The 19,001-nt window shown below is 42.0% G+C and overlaps 1 pseudogene; it reads right to left on the reverse strand.

Annotated features, from left to right (window-relative positions):
• Window positions 1-17,769: 17,769 nt before the first annotated feature.
• Window positions 17,770-18,531, reverse strand: LOC123811245 (annotated as a pseudogene).
• Between the last annotated feature and the right edge of the window lie 470 nt (window positions 18,532-19,001).

A 19,001-nucleotide genomic window follows, 5' to 3' on the forward strand; every position in this document is an offset into this window, starting at 1 on the left:
CTACTCCCTCCTTCACCTTCTCCTGTTGTTATGTTAGTGGTTCCTTTGTTCTTGGGTTTCCTCTTCCAGTGGGTATCCTGGTGTTCACTGCCTCCACCTACTCTTTTTTGTGATCAGTTGGAGGGGGAAGGCAACTTGGCTTAAGACATCAAGAGTATATTCAATGATATTTACAGTAGCAGCCAGTAGGGAAAAGATAGCTGATCCTTTGGCTATGTATAGTGTTTACTGTGATCTTCCACCCAGCTAGCTTTTTTTTAGAAAGGATGGAAAGAAGATAAGAATCTTGTTGGGGAAGGAAGGATTGTGAGTTGGATCTAGAAAGCAGTGAGGTTATGGGTGGTCAAATTCTGAGGTAAGGTGAGAGCAAAGGATAGCAAATAGGTATAGTGTGTGAGAGAATAGAGTTAACCACTACAGTAATAGAGTTCAGGAAACTTTGAAGTGAGCTAAGATCTAGGAGGAGTGTTGTGAAGTATTTACAATTGCTTGGAACAGCATTTACAATAATATTAGAGAAACAATCATATGACAGATTCTATGAGATCTAGATAACAATAGGGAGTATAGAACCTTGAGTAGTGTTAATGGGACACAGGTGAGGTGAAATACAATAAATTAGCAATACACTATGAAAGAGATTTCAGGGGAAAGCTGTCAGGTCATACAATATAACCAGCCTAGCAAAGCAGAAAGTACAGAAAGAAGAGGAATACAAAAATACTATTTAAAAAAATATGTAAGAATGCTGGAAAAATAATAATAATACAAATATGCAATAACTTGCAGGTTCTCTGTAATAGCAGGATGAAATTTGTCTCACTGTCCCAGCTGTTGTGATGCCCCTTCTTTGGGTTGAACTGTGGTCTTTTCACAGATCCAGGATTTTGTCTCACTTGTAGGTATTTAAAAAAAAAGGCAGATGAAGGACGGAAGGAAAGATAAAATTGGAGGAAAGAAAGGAGGAAGGAATAAAACAAGAAAGCAAGAAAGAGAGGAAAAAGAAATTAAAAGAGAATAAAAATAATAATTAAAAAATTAAGAATCGTTTAAAAAATTGAATACAATTAAAAAGTCTCTTGGTTTCAAAGTGGCCAAACCAGTTTTTTTGGTCTTGCTGGCTTCAACAGGCTGAGGGGTGATTGCTATAGCTTTTCTTCCTTCCAGGTCTTGACTGGGTCAGAGGTGCGTGGTGTCTGGGGAGCTATCGTGGCTCCTCAGCCCTGTGCCCTGGGTGTGCGAATGAGGTCGTTCTGCAGGGTTACTGCTGTGGACTGGGGTGCTGCAATGCACTCCCATGTGCGAGTGTGAGCACCCTAGGCCAACCGCCTCACCCTTCTCAGTGCTTATGGGAGTGTGCAGGGTCCTCCACACAAGCACAGCCTTCTGTGCAAACTCAGGAATTGCTGCCTGGCTGGGTGGCAGGGAGGTCAGAGTGATTGCTATAGGAGAATTCTGCCATGCAGTGTCTGTCTTTTCACTCCTTCCTCTTGAGAAATTATTCCTATTCAAGCCTGCCACTCCATACCATGGCCTGGCTTCTCCCACAGCCCAACTCTCCAGCCAGTCCAGTGACTCTGGGGGTCAGGACCTGTTGGGCAACCCAACCCTGCCAGTGTTACAGACTCTGAGGATGCTCACAGCCCTTGTGTGTTTGCTCCCACCTGGGTTGCCCCAGGTGCCTCTCAGACCTTGTTTGGTTCGGGAGGAAGCAGTTGTCCCAGCTCTCTCCCAAGGACTCTGTGGCAAACCAGGCAGTAGGTGCTGGGCCTGGGGCTTCAGTCCCCCGAGACCCGACACTGGTACCTGGGACCCCACCATGTTGCAGCACTCCTCTCACCATCTATTTTTTTGGTTCTGCCACAATCCTTGGTCCCCTGTTTTCACATATGCTGAGGTATGTTGGTTGCTTTCTCCTCTACTATGTAGATTGGCCAGGATTTTCTCCTGTGTGCAGGGGCAAGCCAAATCTGTTCCCTCCTACTCCGATGCCATCTTCCTTCTCCTTACTGTTTCAATTTCATGAGCTGTTATTGATTGGTCTTTTCGGGCCTTCTGCTTCTTCATTCAGTTTTGGACGATTATATTTTCCTAGAAATTTGTCCATTTCACCTAAGTTTTCAAATTTTCTTGGCATATAGTTCTTCATAGTAATTTCTTACAATCCTTTGTAATTCTGTGATATCAGTTGTAATCTCTCCTCTTTCATTTCTGATTGTGTTTATTTGGGTCCTCTCTCTTTTTTTCTTGATGAGCCTGCTAAAGGCTTGTTGATTTTGTTTATCTTTTCAAAGAACCAGCTCCTGGATTCATTGATCCTTAGACTTGTGCCTTTAGTATCTGTCATTTCATTGTGCTCTGATCTTGGTTATTTGCTTCTACTTGCTCTGAGCTATCTTTGTTTTTGTTCCTCAAATTCTTGTAGGCACAGTGTTAGGTTGTTTATTTGAAATCTATCTTTTTTATGTAAGCCTGTATCACTATGAACTTCTCTCTCAGAACTGCCTTCACTGTGTGCCATACTTTTGGGTTGTTGTGAGTTCATTTTCATTTGGTTCTAGAAAGTTTTTCATTTCTTCCCTAATCTCATTCTTTGACCCATTCATTGTCTAATAACATGCTATTCAATCTCCATGAGTTTGAGTGTTTTGGGTTTTTTTCCTTGAGGTTGGTTTCTAGTTTAAGTTCCTTTTGTTTGGAGAAAATATGATATGATTTCAATTTTCTTGAATTTGTTGAGGTTTGTTTTGTATCCTATCATGTGCTCTATCTTTGAGAATGTTCCATGTGCATTTGAAAAGAATGTGTAGTTTGTTTCTTTGGAATAAAAGGCTCTCTCTCTATATATATATCAGTTAAGTCCATTTCCCCTAGGGTGTTGTTCAATGCCACTATATGTTTGTTGATATTTTGTTTGGAAGACCTGTCCATTTTTTACTGTGAGGTGTTAAAATATCCTTCTATAATTGTGTTGCTGTCAATATGTTTCTTGAGGTCCTCCAAGATTTTCATTATGTATTTGGGTGCTCCTATGTTGGGTGTATATATATTTACAATGTTTTTGTCTTCTTGATGGATTCTTCCTTTAAGAATTATGAAGTGACTGTCTGGGTGTCTTTTTATGATTCTTTTTTTGAAGTCTATTTTCCCAATATGAGTATTGCTACCCTGGTTTTTTTTCCTGCCCAACTGCTTGGAATATTTTTTTCTAGGCCTTCATGTTCAATCTGTATAGGTCTTTCATTCTGAGGTGGGTCTCTTGTAGGCAGCATATGTGTGGGTCATGTATTCTTATCCATTCAACTATTCTATGTCTTTTGATTGGGGCATTTAATCCATTTATATCTAAGGGTATTATTGATAGGTACTTATTCATTGCCATTTTTTCGTACCTGTCTTCCTCTTTCTTTCACTGTGTTTCTTCCTGCTCTTAAGGCAAACTCTTTAGCATCTCCTACAGAGCTGATTTGGAGGAGGTTTATTCTTTGAGCCTTCTTTTTTTCTTGGAAGCTCCTTATTGGGCCTTCCATTTTAATTGAAAACCTAGGTGGTTAAAGTATTCCTTGTTGCAGGCCTCTGGTTATCATTACTTGGAATATTCCTTGCCATTCCCATCTGGCTTGGGGAGTTTCCATTGAGAAGTTAGCTGCTAGTCTCGCCAGGGCTCCCTTGTATATTACTTCCTGTTTTTGCCTTGATGCCTTTAAGATTCTTTCTTTGTCTTGGAATTTTGCCATTTTAATTATGATGTCTTGAAGTGAGACTCTTTTGGTTCCTCTTGATTGGTACTGTCTATGTTTCCTGGATTTGTGTGAGTTTTTCTCTCATCAAATTAGGGAAGTTTTCCATCATGACTTTTTCAAACAGGTTTTCAATCCCTTGCTCTTCTTCTTCTCCTTCTGTATTCCTATTATATGTATATTATTACGTTTCATGTTGTCCTGCATTTCCCTTAACCCCTCTTCATTCTTTCTGAGCCTCTTTTCTTTGACTCACTCATTCTGGGTATTTTTTCTACCTTCTCCTCCAGTTCACTGATCCAATTCTCTGCTTCACTGAGCCTGCTTTGGATTCCTTCTACTGTGTTCTTCACTTCAGAAATTGATTCTTCATTTCCTCTTGGCCCTTGTTGATAGTTTATGGGGTTTTTTTGTTGTTGTTGTTGATATGATATGTAGTAAGCTTTTCATAGTTTCCCTGTAGTTTGTGGTAATCATCTGTGAGTTCATTGAGCTTCCTGATAACCATGGCTTTGAACTCAATATCTGATAGTTGAGTTGCCTGTATTTCATTTAGCATTCTTTCTGAGGCTTCCTCCTTCCCTTTCATTGGGGGTTTGTTTCTCTTTTTGTGTGAGACTTCTTGTCAGAAGTCTGTGAGACTTCCATTGTTTGTGAAACTCTTCTTGTTATCCTGTGCTTCTTAAATTTATCTCTTCTGACTTCCTGGGTTAGGGTGTGAACTTTTATGGTAGAAGAACTGTTAGTTTCAGTGGTAGAGTCTCCTTGAACTCTTGAGCTCACTGGTCTTGGGCTGTCATTTATGTTGGTTCTCTGTATATCTTCGGGTTTTGATTGATATTGGGTGTTTCTTTGGTGGTTCCTTCCCCTCAGTTGGTTACTGAGGGCCACTCTATCCACCACATCTTGTTTTCTGTTGTGGTTGTTTGGGCAGGTTGTGCTATCGTTGTTTCTTTTGTGTATACAATGTTTTGAGGATCCTCCCTTGGTCTTGTTCAGTTGTTTTATCTGAGTTATTTCTCCACCATTTAGTTGTATTTCCAGATCAGTCCTGGGTTGAATTAGTGTGGCTTCCACTCCCTCCTTCACCTTCATCTGTTGTTATCTGTTGGTGGTTCCTTTGTTGTTGGGTTTCCTCTTCCAGTGTGTATTCTGGTGTTCACAGCTTCCACTTATATTTTTTTGTGATCAGCTGGAGGGGGAAGGCAAAATAGTTTAAGATAGGCAGAGTGTGTTCTATGGTATTTAAAGTACCAGCCCATAGAGAAGAGACAGGAGATCCTCTGGATATGTATAGTGTTAACTATGATATTTCACCCAACTGGCCACTTTTTAGAAAGGATTGAAAGAAGATAAAACTCTTGTTGCAGGGGAAGGACTGAGAGTTGGAACTAGAAAGCAGTGAGCTTGTGAGAGGTCATATTATGAGGTAAGTAAGAGTAAAGGATAGAAACTAGGTTTAGTGTGTGAGAGAACAGTTAACCACAATAGTAGTAAAGTTCAGGAAACAGTGAAGTGAGCTAAGATCTGGGAGGGGTGTTATGTAGTATTTACAATCGCATGGAACTGCAATTATTTACAATAATAATGGAGCAACAATCATATGACAGAATCTATGTGATCTGGGCAACAAGAATAGGGAGTATAGGACTAGAGTAGTGTGCTAATGGAACACAAGTGAAGTGAAAGATGAAAAATTAAAAATACACTCTGAAAGAGAAAAGAAGGGAAAGCAGTCAAACAATATAAGTTAACAAAGCAAGCAAAGAAGACTAAACAAAAAGTAGGGAAATACAAAAATACTAATAAAATAAAAGATATAAGAATAATGAGAAATAATAATAGTACAAATGTACAATACCTTGCAAGTTCTCTGCAGTAGCAAAGTAAAATTTATCTCACTATCTGAACTGTTGAGATCACCCCTCTTTTGGTCCACCTCTGGTCTTTTCACAGCTCCAGGTTTTATTGTCTCACTTGTGGGAATTAGAGAAGAAGAAGAAGAAGAAGGAGGAGGAGGAGGAGGAGGAGGAGGAGGAGGAGGGGGGAGGGGGGAGGGGGGAGGGGGAGGGAGGAGGAGGAGGAGGAGGAGGAGGAGGAGGAGGAGGAGGAGGAGGAGGAGGAAGAAGAAGAAGAAGAAGAAGAAGAAGAAGAAGAAGAAGAAGAAGAAGAAGAAGAAGAAGAAGAAGAAGAAAGGAAGGAAGAAGAGATGTAAAGGGAAAGAAAGGAAGAAGGAATAAAAAAGAAAGAAGGAAAGAGAGGAAGAAGGAGTTAAAAGGGGGGAAAAAAGACTCCTGCTGGCTTCAAACTGGCCCAGCCAGTTCTGCTGGTCTTTCTGGCTGTAGCAGGCTGATGGGGAATTGGTTTTGCTTTTCTCCCTTCCTGAGCCACATTCACCCAGACTCCAGCCCCATTTCTCAGTTTACTGCTAGGCCCCCAATGCCCTTCTGCACCCAGCCTAGGCCTTCAGTCCACCAGTTGTGCTGTCATTGGGGTGCACCAATTAGGGGCAATTTACACACCACCTTCTTGCTCTTTGGTGTCCTAGATGCTGGAGACTCTCAGCACTCCTTCAGGCTAGTTCAGCATCCCCCCCACCCAAACCCACTGATTTAAGTCTTTCTGGGGATTGCTGACTCCTTGCTCCCTCCGGTTCTCCTCTGTGGGGGTGCCTCTACCTTCCCCTTGGAGAGCCAGTGCCTCTTTTTTCACTTTTTCTTTTTGAAAACTTCCTCCTGCTCAAGCCTGCTGCTCCATACAAGGGCCTGGCCTCTCACACAGGCCAATTCTCCAACCAGACTATCCAGGTCAAGGCTTGTCATGGCCCAACTCTCCTCAGTAGATGTCCATAGTCTCAGCGGGTGCACACAGCCCCTGTGTGTTTACCACTTCATCCTTATTGCCCCCTGTGACTTAAAGCAACCAGATCTCTCCTGGTGCTGCTCAAGCTTTGTTTGGCAGAGGAGGGAGCCATTGACCCAGCTCTCTGCCAAGAACCCTGCAGCAGACCTGGTGGGCACTGGGCCTTGGCCGGCAGCCACCATGGACCCCATGCTAAACCCAGGGGCCTTATTGTCCTGAAGCACCCTCCTTACCATCTGATTTTTCAATGTCCTCTACAATTTTTGTTCTCCAATCTTCATATATGCTGGGATACTGCTGGCTGTTCGCTCTGTTCCTCAGAAAATCAGCTAGGTGTTTCACCCGTGTGCAGGGGGAAAGTGGACTCTGCTCCCACCTATCTCACTGTCATCTCAATTTTATTTATTTTAGACAGAGGAAATATAATCCTATAATTAACATATAAAATATGCTAATGCTTTTCTTCTATTCCGCCAGTAGAGATTGGAAAAGGGAGATATAGATAAGAAACTATTAATCAGGAGCAAAAAAGAACAAGTCTACTTACCTGTGAGGCAAAATAGACAAATTTTATTGAGCACATCTAAGAGTTATGACTTTTTTAAAATAAAATAGTCTCCTTTCTTTGTTCCCAAGAGGGAATGGTAGGTTGTCATTTATCTTACACTTCCAGCCTGCATTCTTGATCCTACAGTAACCCTTATTACTTACAAGAGATGAAAGCAACATCAGAATTTTGTGGAGCTGAAAATGGGACTGCATTTTTATTAGAATAACAGTAAATGCCCTTGAAAGCATTTTATTCTTGATGATTGTCTGGATTATTAGTGTTCTCTGGTATTTCACATTTGGTATCAATTTCAGTTGAGAGAAGTTTTGTTTAGGAAATTGTTTTCTATCTCATGTCATTTCCACTGGCTCCAAAGTCCCTGTCACCTGGCAGGCATTTGAAGTAAGCCAAGGGGCCCAGGAGACTTCTCAACCCTGACAAGTGGCTCAACGTCCACTCTGATCTTATTTGTAAAGCTCCAAACCTCAAGAAAGAGGGTGAGGTGTAGAGTAAGAGAGTGGGGGACAGTATCCCTACCCAATTCATTCCTCATAGTCAAGTTAACAGAACAGTGGTGTACTCCTGCTTTCTTTGAGGACTCTGTCCTTAGGACTTTTGCTTTGCTTATCTAAATATGGTATTGCTGGAGACAGAAAATCAGAATAGGTTTATCTACACAGATTTGTAGTTCTTGGGATTTAGGAGAGGCAGGTGGTAAGAGGGTGGGGACTTCACTCTGGCCACCCAAATATCTAGAAGAAGAAATAAGGTGCACAAATTTGTGGATGCAAAGGAAAATGCCTTTATTGTTCCCTAAAAAGCTAATCATAAGACAAAAGAGCTTTGAAAGGTTATCTAAGGGCTTGGTTAAAGAATAATGGATTTAATGTTTGCTTTGTTTGGCCTAGAAATTTCCCAGTCTCTTGTTTTTATAGACACATAATGTACATTGGAATGGACATTATGTGTCTATAGGGGGAGGGGTATTAATTTGACATAAACTTCCTTACATGTAAATCCCTAAATTCACACAGACAGATGGCAAAAAAGAAAATAAAAAGGAGAAAATTATCTCTAAATGTTAATAAAACTCTAGCTTATTTTTGTTTAATAGTTCTGTGACTCATTAAATTACACACTAAATAATGAATAAGTGCTTGCCTGAAAAGGCTGTCAGTCAATGTGGTAAACAATCAATGGCCCTTGCTTTATTATTGTAAATGTTTCTGCTAATAATATTGTGACATGAAATCCAACAATATCTACAATTGCACTTCCTGCTCCATTTTGCCACATGTGCTTTAGACCCTTTAGTTACAAATATAAGATGAAGTCTATTTGGCAGACTAAAAATTGGCAAAATAGTGAGACAGTCTTCATAAATGAAGAAAAGGAAAAATAAATGACTCTTTCCAAGTTATTTTCATGGTTCTGACCTTGGAAGAAGGAAGAAAGCAGGAATGTCAGGAAGTGTAGGTGTGACAGTGAGAGTGGCATGGAGAGGAACTGAATGAGGTCCATATCCAGACCAGACAGCCACTGCAACAAGAGAACACCATGGAATGCAGACCAAAAAGAAACCACAGGACCACAAAAGGGAGGAATGCAACACTCGGGAGTCCATCCTTCCTGTTCAACCCTTCAGGTTGTAGATGGCAGTGGGATGCTTTGTGGGATCCCTTAATATCATGGGTTCAGCATTATTTAGTCTGTGCCAAGCAAGGAGCCAGCCTCCAAAGACATATGGTATGCTTACCATATGGCAACTGTGTCCTTGGCCCTTCACTTTCACCAAAGCCAGCTCACAAAGCCAGTTGTGAACACCTAGAAACCTTCAGGCAATCCTACCCAACTGCAGTACTAGCAGGTTTCCAACTCACCTGCATAATTTTCTTCCTCACTGCACTGTAAAGGACAAATAGTTTACCCAGTAAACAAACAGACAAAAATACCAAAGTAGCCATTGCGATTAGAAGGAACCACATTGCCAAAGGATATGAGGAGCACATGAGGCAGCAAGTACTAGGAGCCATACATGTGCAGGATCTCTGGTGCTGGTATGAGAGAGGCAGGAGAGCAGATGAAAAGGGTATCATATGCAGTTGAAGTGATGAAAGTATCACAGAGTTCAATTAAAGAGCCATTACCTGTGCAAACTTCAGCTTTAAGAAGACCAGCCTAACATGCAATATAGAGGATGGTCAATGGTTTATCCAGACTACTAGAAGTCCTTATTAGACAAAAGAATTCAAAACTAAAAATATATGTAATTAGGTACAAAAGTGAATGCTTATTTAAAATGAGAAAATAAACTACAACAAAATACAAATTGTAAAATGGTAAAAAAAAAAAACAAAAACAAAAAACAAAACAAAACACCACAAATACAGGTTAAAATGAAAATTCCAATGACTGTTGGTATACACAGCAAGGTGTAGTAGATTTCCTAACCAGAGTCCTTATATTTTCACTAGTTGTTATTGAGAACAAAGTCTTATGTTTATAATTTTATATATCAGATGTTTAGATGAATCTTGCACAAACCACTTTCCTAATTTATGTATTTTAAACTTGGCTTCTTCTTAACTCTGAACAAACGTGTGGTGTCAAAAGTCATAGGAAATACTAACAGATGTGTCATAGAGCTGGGTGCATCAGTGCAGTGGGCCAAAGGAGTGTTATAGATGTTATTCCTGCACCAGGATGGCAGCTAGAAGTAACTTAACTGCATTTGGAAATTACTGCCCACCACAAAATATTCCCTACTAAACCTAAACCAAATGTACTCCCAACTCAACTTCCCTTTAGCTGGAACCCCAAAATACTTGTGACTAAACTAACAAATCCAAAAGTAAAAGTTGGGGCAGTTGGAATAGAAAGAGAAAATTCTTAGCCAGTTATGACTAAACATATCTCAATAAATTTTAAAAATATATGTGATCATGTGAACATTGGTAGAGCTCTTCCAGCTCTTGGAAGGAGCTTGCGCAAATAAGCAGCCCAAAGCTGAAGCTTATTAGTTTATTTGTTACAAGGTGGATCCTTCTCTGAGGACATCGAATGTGATCTGAATGTAGCTTAGCACAGCACACCTATCTGAAGTAATAGTGAATGATCTAAACAGAGGCAGCACAATTCTAGGAAAAGGACAAATGTGAATGGCAAATAGCAAGTAGAATCATAGGTGATTTTGTGATAATTAAAGATAGAAAATAACAGAGAAAAGAGTATGTCACCATCTGTGCTTGTCCATCTTGATTTGTTCAACCACCCAACACTCAGTTATGATGTGCCAGGCAGAGCTCACTGTCAAGCAGAGGGGAGTGTGCATGACACAAGTCTGAAGTTCATGGTCCTTTCTCAACCTCAGCCACTATGACAGCTGCTTCTACAGTTACTAGCAAGTATGGGATCTTTCTTTTTGTTTTTATGAATGAGGCCAGGAGGATGCATCTATGTACTCTTCCTTCCAGGACACATACGTCTGTTGACTCTCTTTGACCCAAGATATACTTTTTACACCACCTGGCCCAAGTCCAGTCTTATACACAAGCAAAAAAATATGTGTAATATCAGTTCAGGGACACACTGGGTATGATATAGTTTTAAAATCTAGAAATTGTAGCTTTTGGACCTGATCTCCTTGCTCTGGGCTCCAAAATTAGTAAATGCACTGCTGAATGCAGACAGAGAGGGGAAAACACATTCACTGGCCCATGGACATGACCCTGGTACACTAGACAGAAAGGGGAAAGCATTTTTTCATCATTAGGGCTACACTACTGAAGGTTCCATGCACCTGAGAACATGAAAGCCAATGACAGGGGAAACCCCACCAAAAATTTTAGAAAGGCAATATAGGCACTTACTCTCCCACAGTCACTAAATCTTTGCACAAAACTTACAGCAAAACATGCTCTTTCCACAAAAAGCTTTCACCACTTTCCAAATAATCCCTAAAGGAGAGTTGCTGGATATCCCATAATGAATAAAACCGCTGATATGAATGGAAAAAAGTTTATGGAGAATTTTTAAACCCAAAATACCACATGTGGAGTCTGAACATTTTATTTATACCTTTGCCTGATACTTTGCCCACGCACACTGGATTAAGGAAGAAATATACGGCTGCCTGTTGGCTCAGAATTCTCACAGGCATTCCCCACTGGCCTGAAAAAAGCACTATGGACCTGTGGCCAAAAACTGATCTGGAGCAAAAAATTCCTTTTCAAGTCAAAAGGAAAAATAATAAGAAAAGAGAATAAAATTAAAATAGTAAGCACAGTCCTGAATATTTTGTTTTTGTTTCAGGCTACTAATAAAAATCAACCTAAAAAGCCCCTTCTGGCATAAGATTATAGGTTATAAAATAAATCTACAATGTATTACTTATTAATAAGATAAGAATAATATATTTCCTTTTTTAAAACTTTGATGAATAACCTTTAAGATACTTTGAGGGTTGTGTTCACGCCACACACATACATAATGGACAATATTTTCTCTCCTTTTTTTTCCCAAAAAAGAGCCAGTTTTACTTAAAATAGAAGGAGGTCTACAGGTCTTGCATTTAAGCATTTTTATCACACAAAAGTATCTTTATCACAAGGAAATGAAAACCAAAGCTAAACACACAATGACATATGTTCACATTCACATGTGATGTCTGTGAATAACGAGAAGTTGTTCAGGGGCCCTTGGTCAAAATAAAATTTTCTGCTCTGGCCTTCAGGATTCCAGAAGTGGTGACAAAATCTGCTAGGAGCACAGAATTCTAATTCCAAAATCTATTTCACCCCTGCTTCCACTAAGGCATCCAAATGTAACTTGACCTCAGCAATTTGAAATCCTCTTTTCCAAAGGGTAAACAAGTGGAACGAAGGAGCCACACACGGTCAGCCTGGAGGAACAGGGAAAAAAGAGTGTCCTCCCTGTGAGCATTCCCTCCACTAGAGGTAAGAAAGGAACAGAAAATTACCAGCACTTAGAATCTCTACTATCACATAGCACTCTTTTGGGAGCAGAGTGTGGCTGGAATAAGAGTGAGACAAGAAGGCAAGATTATTGTCTACTATGAACCATGCTACACCATGGCTATTTACCAGACAAGGTCTCCTTTCTAATTCTCACCACAACCCTGCAAGGTAGATGCTACATTATCCCTCTCAATGTGAAGTAAACAGACCTTAGGAGACATTAAATAACTCACCTAAATCAGTCATGCAATGGCTAATTTTATGTGTCAACTTGGTTAGGCCACATTACTAGACATTTGGTCCAACACCAGCCTAGATGTTGCTGTGAAAGTATTTGTTAGGTGTGATTAACATGTAAATCAGTAGCCTTTGAGTAAAGCAGATTAACCTCAGAATGTGGATCAGCTTCATCCAACTAGTTGAAGGTCTTAAAAGAAAATAGACAAAAGTCCCAGAGGAAAAAGAAATATTGCCTCCAGACACATGCTACAACATCAGCTCTTCCCTAAGTCTCCAGCCTGCAAGCCAGCCCTACAGAATTTTGACACACCATTATCCACAATTATGTGAGCCAATTTTTTTATTGCAAATCCCAGTGGTCCCCTCTCCTTCTTCCTCTCCCTCTCCAGGAAATTCTGTTTCTCTGGAGAAGTCTGACTACTATGTCCTGCCACTACTGGACCTAGAATTCAAGCATGGGGACTCTTGCTTTTTTCATGGCATGTGGTCACTGAAAAATTTATAGACACTGCATGTAATCTACTCCCTTATTTTTCAGGGCATATTTATAAACACCTCCTATGTATTTAGTTCTGTAGTAGAGTCTAGATATTGTACAGAACAATGTAAGCATGGTCCCTGCTCTCTCAGAGTTTAGAAATGACTGCCAAGCAAATGTTCGATTACAAGAGACAGCAGGAGGTGAGGGTTCCAAAGGAACCAGAAAGAGGGTCAAAGATTGATAGGGGATTAAGAAAGACTCTTAGAGGAAGTTAGATATTTAAGTTGAGAGCTGGAGAATGAATTTGAATTAGCCAAATAAGAAGGAAGCTTATTTGGACAGAAGGAACTGTGTGTGCAGATTCAGAGAAGAGGATGGGAAACTGAAGACAGACCAGTAAGTTGGTGGTGTGAGCAGTCTGAGAGGCAGTGATTGGCTGGAGCAAGCAAAGCCAGTTCTCCTTTTGTAAGCTGCTAAAGCCTGTTAAACTGTGATGTCAGTCTAGAGACCAAAGAAAACATGGAAACACTTCCTCTGGGGTCACAGTTAAAGATAATTATGGCTAAATGTGATTATGATTGAGGAAGGACACCAACCAGGACTCAGAAATTACAGGTGCAGGTGGGCACAGTAGGTGAGACTAAGAATAGTAGACTCATCATACCTGGTGGTTGGACTAGAATTATAAGTTTAGGGGAAGTGGAAAGGGGTCACATGGAAAAAGGAGCAGCCTTGGGAATAAAGACAGCAAATGAAATTTGGGTTTGTTGAATTAGAGATTTCTGTGTAATGCTAGGAAAGAGATGTTCAAATATATCTTTGTCCCCACTTCTCTCTTCTAAACTTCTGCTCCAAGAACCACCCAGCTACCATTGCAACAGTTAGAAAGCACTCTTATACATGCTGGACTATTGTGGAGGGCCCAGTCTCCTTTGGTCAGAGAATAATCATGGCTGTGACTGCATACCAAGTCCTGAATCCCAACCTGTTAAATGGAAATAAACTCTTCTCCCAAATCATCAGCTTTGGCTTTTGCTTTTGAGATAGGATAGTAAGAAGCTAGGAAAATTCCTTGGCAAATAGAGTGGGGAAACTGAGACAGATAGTTGAACAAACTGGCTGAGCAATTTACAGTCCAATACAGAAGGTCACCTCCCTAGGGATAATATCTAGGTCTCAGTTGTATTTCAGCTCCAGTCTCAGAAAAGCAGCAAAAGAAGGTGGGTGACACCAGGACCAGCTGCAGTGTCTGACTCCATGCCCTGGTGCTGACCAATTAGTAGAGACAATGACTCTAAAATGGCACACTTAGAAAAGCTTATGAATATTCTATTGAGATCTCCCCTAAGACCTCCCCTAAACTCCCAGCCTTTAAAACATTCAAGACAAGGGATCCAGTCCATGCTCTTCCTCCTGGGAACACTCCTGCACCTTTTCCTATTTCTTTTTCTTCCCTCTCAGGCTTGCATCTCCTAAACTCTAAGGGTTCCCAGGAAACTTGCAACCAGGGGAGTAATGGAGAGTGATAGCTCTTCCCAGGCTAACCTCCTGAATCTGTCTCCAAGGTCCCTTTTTCTCTGACTTCTCAGAGAACCAAAGCAGCCCCACTTAGGATCTATCCTGTAGCTTCTTGACCCTTCCTTGTTTTACTGTCCCTAGCTTTTGAAAGGGTCAGGCCAGTGTCCCGACTCACCAACCTGCTCATAACCCAGTCAGGCTAGTTTTCCAACCTGCTGGAGTGCCCAGGAAGCATTTATCCTGATGTGCTTGGTAGCCCACTGCTTAATCAAAACCCTCTCCCACCATACCCAATAGACATCTGATGCCAGCCATAATGGCCCATGGTCTAACTGACCCTGGTCAGACTGTACCTGGAAACAGCCCAGCCATTTACCTAATCCACTGTCCTGACTCACATCCTGAAACCCTGAGGCAACCACACAGAAGAACAAGAGAATAACCCCTCCCCTATCCTCCCAACAAACCCTCCAGCTTTTTCTTTTAAAAACTCCATCCCTGCCTGCCCCTGGGACTGCAGTCTGTCCAGACTCAGCCCATCTGTAAGCACAGCATCAAATAAAGGCACTTAGATCAGATCATCTGGCTCCTCCCATATCTCTCTCTCATGCATTTCTAAAAGTTTTAATAAACACACTCTCATAATTACCTAAACTCATATTGTGAAATCTTTCCTGCACAAAGTCAAGAACCCACAAACTACTGGCCTACTCAGAGCCAGGTCGCCTTTTCAGTAACACTTTTGCTGGAGATTTATTAATCTGGGGACATATTGCACAAAAATATACATGACCTTTCTACCTGTATTTGACCAAGAGTGGTCCTAAATTGACCCTAGGCACACGGTGTTCTTCCCTACAGTAGAGATATGTTAATGGCCCAACCTGGCCCTTCCAGCTCCAACTTTCAGAGGGAGATGATTATTCCTGACCCAGCCACTTCTGGCTCTCTGCCTCCCTGTTGCCCTGGGCCTACCACAGAGCAGGAAACTTCACCACTTAGAATTGACCTTATACTCCCAACAATCTACAGGCTCCCTCCTCACCTCTTAACAGAGGCTTGGGGAGGACTGTGAATGAATGTAGTCACAATATGATCTCACCTTTAACTGGAACATAATCAACAAAAGAAAAAAGCAAACAAAATATAACCAGATACATTGAAATTAAGAACAATCTAACAATAAATAGCCAGAGGGGAGGGGGGCGGGGACAGAGGGGGGAAAGGTTTTCAGGAACTACTATAAAGGACACATAGATAAAACCAAGGAGGAGAGTGGAAGCAAGGGAAGAAGGTAGGTTTGGCTGGGGTGGGGTGGGCGGGGGGGAAACGCAGACAACTGTTACTGAACAACAATAAAGTAATTTTTTAAAAAAGGCTGATTCTGCTCCTTGTTAAAGACCAGGGCTAGGCAGTGTCAAGGCTAAGCGCTTTTGGCAAGCGACCATAGGAAACTGCCAAAGGCACAAGTGAGGAGCTACAGCCCCTTAGGAAATGAGTGATCAGCTTCCTGGGGACACTGCAAACATAGCATTTGAACCTTCTTGGGGGCCGTCTCTATTCACCACCCTTTTAGCACAGGATGCTAGAGGATGGTGTGTAAAAAGTAAGAAAAGATAAGAGAGAGGAGGACACATGTTCTCTTTTCCCTCTAGTTTAAATCTCAACATTGCTTAATGGAATTAAAGGCAGGCAGAAAAACCACCCTTTTCTAATCATAAAACCCTTGAAAGAGGGCAGTTCACCTGTTTTGCAGGTGCAGAGCTTGAATTGCCCCTAATTTGTTTTCCTTAGCTTCTGGTTGGTGCCCTCCCCAATCCCTTTTTTTGGCCTTGGCTCAGGCTCCCCTCCTGCATTGTGGTTGCAGGAACAACTAACTGCCCAAGAATAGGTGCTGCAGAGCTAGTGGCCCTAGCTCTGGGCCCTCCAGGATGAGACAGTTATAGAGCGGAACTAGGAAGGTTCACACACAGGGCTGAAAGCAGGCTGGCCCTGCTGACCCTGTGGCCCTGCCAGGAATGGCCTCCCCAGGGCACTGTGGTTCCCCTGCAGCCCATCAGCTGTCCAGGCTCAAAAAAACCAGGCAGCTCTCTGTGATCTGATATCTTCTCTGCTTCAGTTCCCAGACACTGCTAGCCAAAGACAGCAGTGCCTCTGTGGCCATGCCCCAGTTCATGCCCCACCCCCTCAGGAGGCACAGAGCAAAATGCTTCTAGGGAGGGAAAGAGGTTGGGGTACCTCTCTGCCTTTCATTGTGTTGAGCCCAGTTTCAAGGGGAAAGAAGCTGGAGAGGTGAACAATCAGAACTTTGTTGGGGATTCTTTAGTTTCAAGAAACAGAAACCCTCTCAATCCAGCTCTTGCATAACAAAGAGACCAATCCTTGATACTTCTCCACCCCCCAGGATTCCAAAGATCACATGACTGGTTTCCCATCCCTGCTCATACATTTGTTGTAAAGCCAAATGTGTGGTCCCTTCTCCAAATGCACAGGAAATCACAGTTTGTATTTTGTGCAACTACCTCACTTCCGGATTCATCATTCTCTCCTTATTTTCTCTTTGCCTATTTCTTCACATGATTTAATTAACTTTGATCTTGCTGATTTGCATTCTTTTGCCTCTCTAAATTCTTTTTTTAGCATCAAGGGGGAAATCAGCCCTCCAGGCCATCAATCATCAGTTTGATCAGCTGGTCTCCCTACTCCCCCTCAAACCCAAAGCCTTTTGAAAGATGAGTCTGTGCCAACCTCACTTCTTCAGGCCTCCTTCTACTGATGTCAAGCTGAAAGGAGCAAATGGACTTTTAGAAGATAAATTTTAGTCCTGGGGTTGGGCTGTGACTTGACTTCAGACTTCAGATTAGGCTCTCACAGTCTAAAAGTGGAAAAAGCTATGGACCTAGTCTGTCACTAACCACATCTTTTGAAACACTGCTCACATTTGTGGCCCCAATATCTTCATCTGTGAAATGGAGATAAAAACAGCAGTTGGATGTGAGGAGACTGTCTCTCCTAACCTTGCTCAGCTCCAATCTCCTAGCAGCACTGGGAACTGCCATCCCGGAGTACTACCTTGCTTGCACAACTTATTCCTCAAACCTTTGAAATGTTAAAAATGGGCAAAATAACTGTATAAGAAAAGAGAAGGCTTCCTTTGTTAGCTCTACTGAACTAGAGATTGTTATCATAGAAGCAAGAATTAATATACAGAGCTGATGGATCACTTGTTATTGTTATAAGTAACTAAACCAAGAAAACTCACAGTGTTATTTTCCAGAAATATCCTCTCTCACAAGATTTCTCTCCTATTTTTCCCTGAAAAAAAATGCAAGGCCAAATGACAGAATATTTTGTTACTTGTTGGGAACCAATCTGCCTGGCAATGGCAACTGTAGCTCAGCCCTATTGAAAAACCCAATACGTGTGTTGTGGCATGAGGTGCAGTGCAGCCGTGGTTGGCCAGATGACCCCACCCTCCTTCAGCCATGATCATGAACTCAAACAGCAGTCAGGTCCACATCCACTCAGACACTAGCATGTCCACCTTCTCCAGCAGCACCATGTCCTCCACCTTCTGCTGTAACACGGTGAGGATCTCGGTGAAGCCATTCTGCATGGCCAGCTGCCCAGTGTGCTGGGCCATCTCGCTGGTCTCCACTGCATATACTGCTTTGCGTTGCACATAATGTGCACAAAAGACTGATAATCCCGATCCCACAGCTGACATCCAGAATTACTTTGTCTTTGAAGGACTCCCTGTTCTGTAGGATCACATGATGGTATTTAGTTGTTTGTGGCTGGTCTGTCAGCATCTCCAAATGAAGTTTCAGGGTTCCATAGCAGCCGAAGTACTCTTCATCCTGCCATGTGTCCTTGGGGTCACAGTCCTCCAGGTCCTTCCCCAGGTGGCTTGCTGGTATGTACCCACAGCAGCCAGCACACTCACCCCACCACCAGTCAGTGGTAGTTTGTCTCAGGATGAGAATTTTCTCTCCTCTCAGAAAACTGAGCTGTCTTATTAGTGGTAGAATAGTCTGCAATGTCCACAAACTCCTCCAGCTGCACTTCCTCCAAGAGGTGCTCTTCACAGTGTCTCACAGGTTCTTCTCCCTCCTGAGATTCACTTCCTGGGCAATCAACTGATGTTGCCATAGTTCTCTTAGGATCTGCCACATAGCTGCCATTTCTAATGCTTCATTTTCCTCTCCATTTCTCCCAGCTGCATTCCTCTGCAGAGTTCTGTATCCCCACCACCAGTGAGGAAGGGCAGTGGTTCCTAGCATTTGCAAATTATTTTCCCACGGCCGTGTAAGAGACCAGCAAGTAGCAAGCTTTGTGGGATCTATAGCAGTCCTAACTAAAAACAAGGGGGGAAATGTAGGGAACCAATGTGCCTGGCAATGGCAATTGTAGCTCAGCCCTATTGAAAAACCCAATAGTTACATTTTGGCATGCAGGAGCCAAACCCACAGATTGGTTCCCCGTGGGAAATCAGGCCTGCATTGTACCTAGGCTGCTTTGTGACTTGCTCTTGCTAAAACTCCCTCACCCTGAGTTCAGGCAGCAAGTGTTTGCTGCATATTTTTAAAGTAACTTCCTGAAGTCTGTGCCAATTCTCCCAAGGACTAAAGTAT

This window comes from Phyllostomus hastatus, unplaced genomic scaffold, assembly GCF_019186645.2.
Source record: "Phyllostomus hastatus isolate PE091 unplaced genomic scaffold, TTU_PhHast_1.1 phas_scaffold_78, whole genome shotgun sequence".
Lineage (NCBI taxonomy): Eukaryota > Metazoa > Chordata > Mammalia > Chiroptera > Phyllostomidae > Phyllostomus > Phyllostomus hastatus.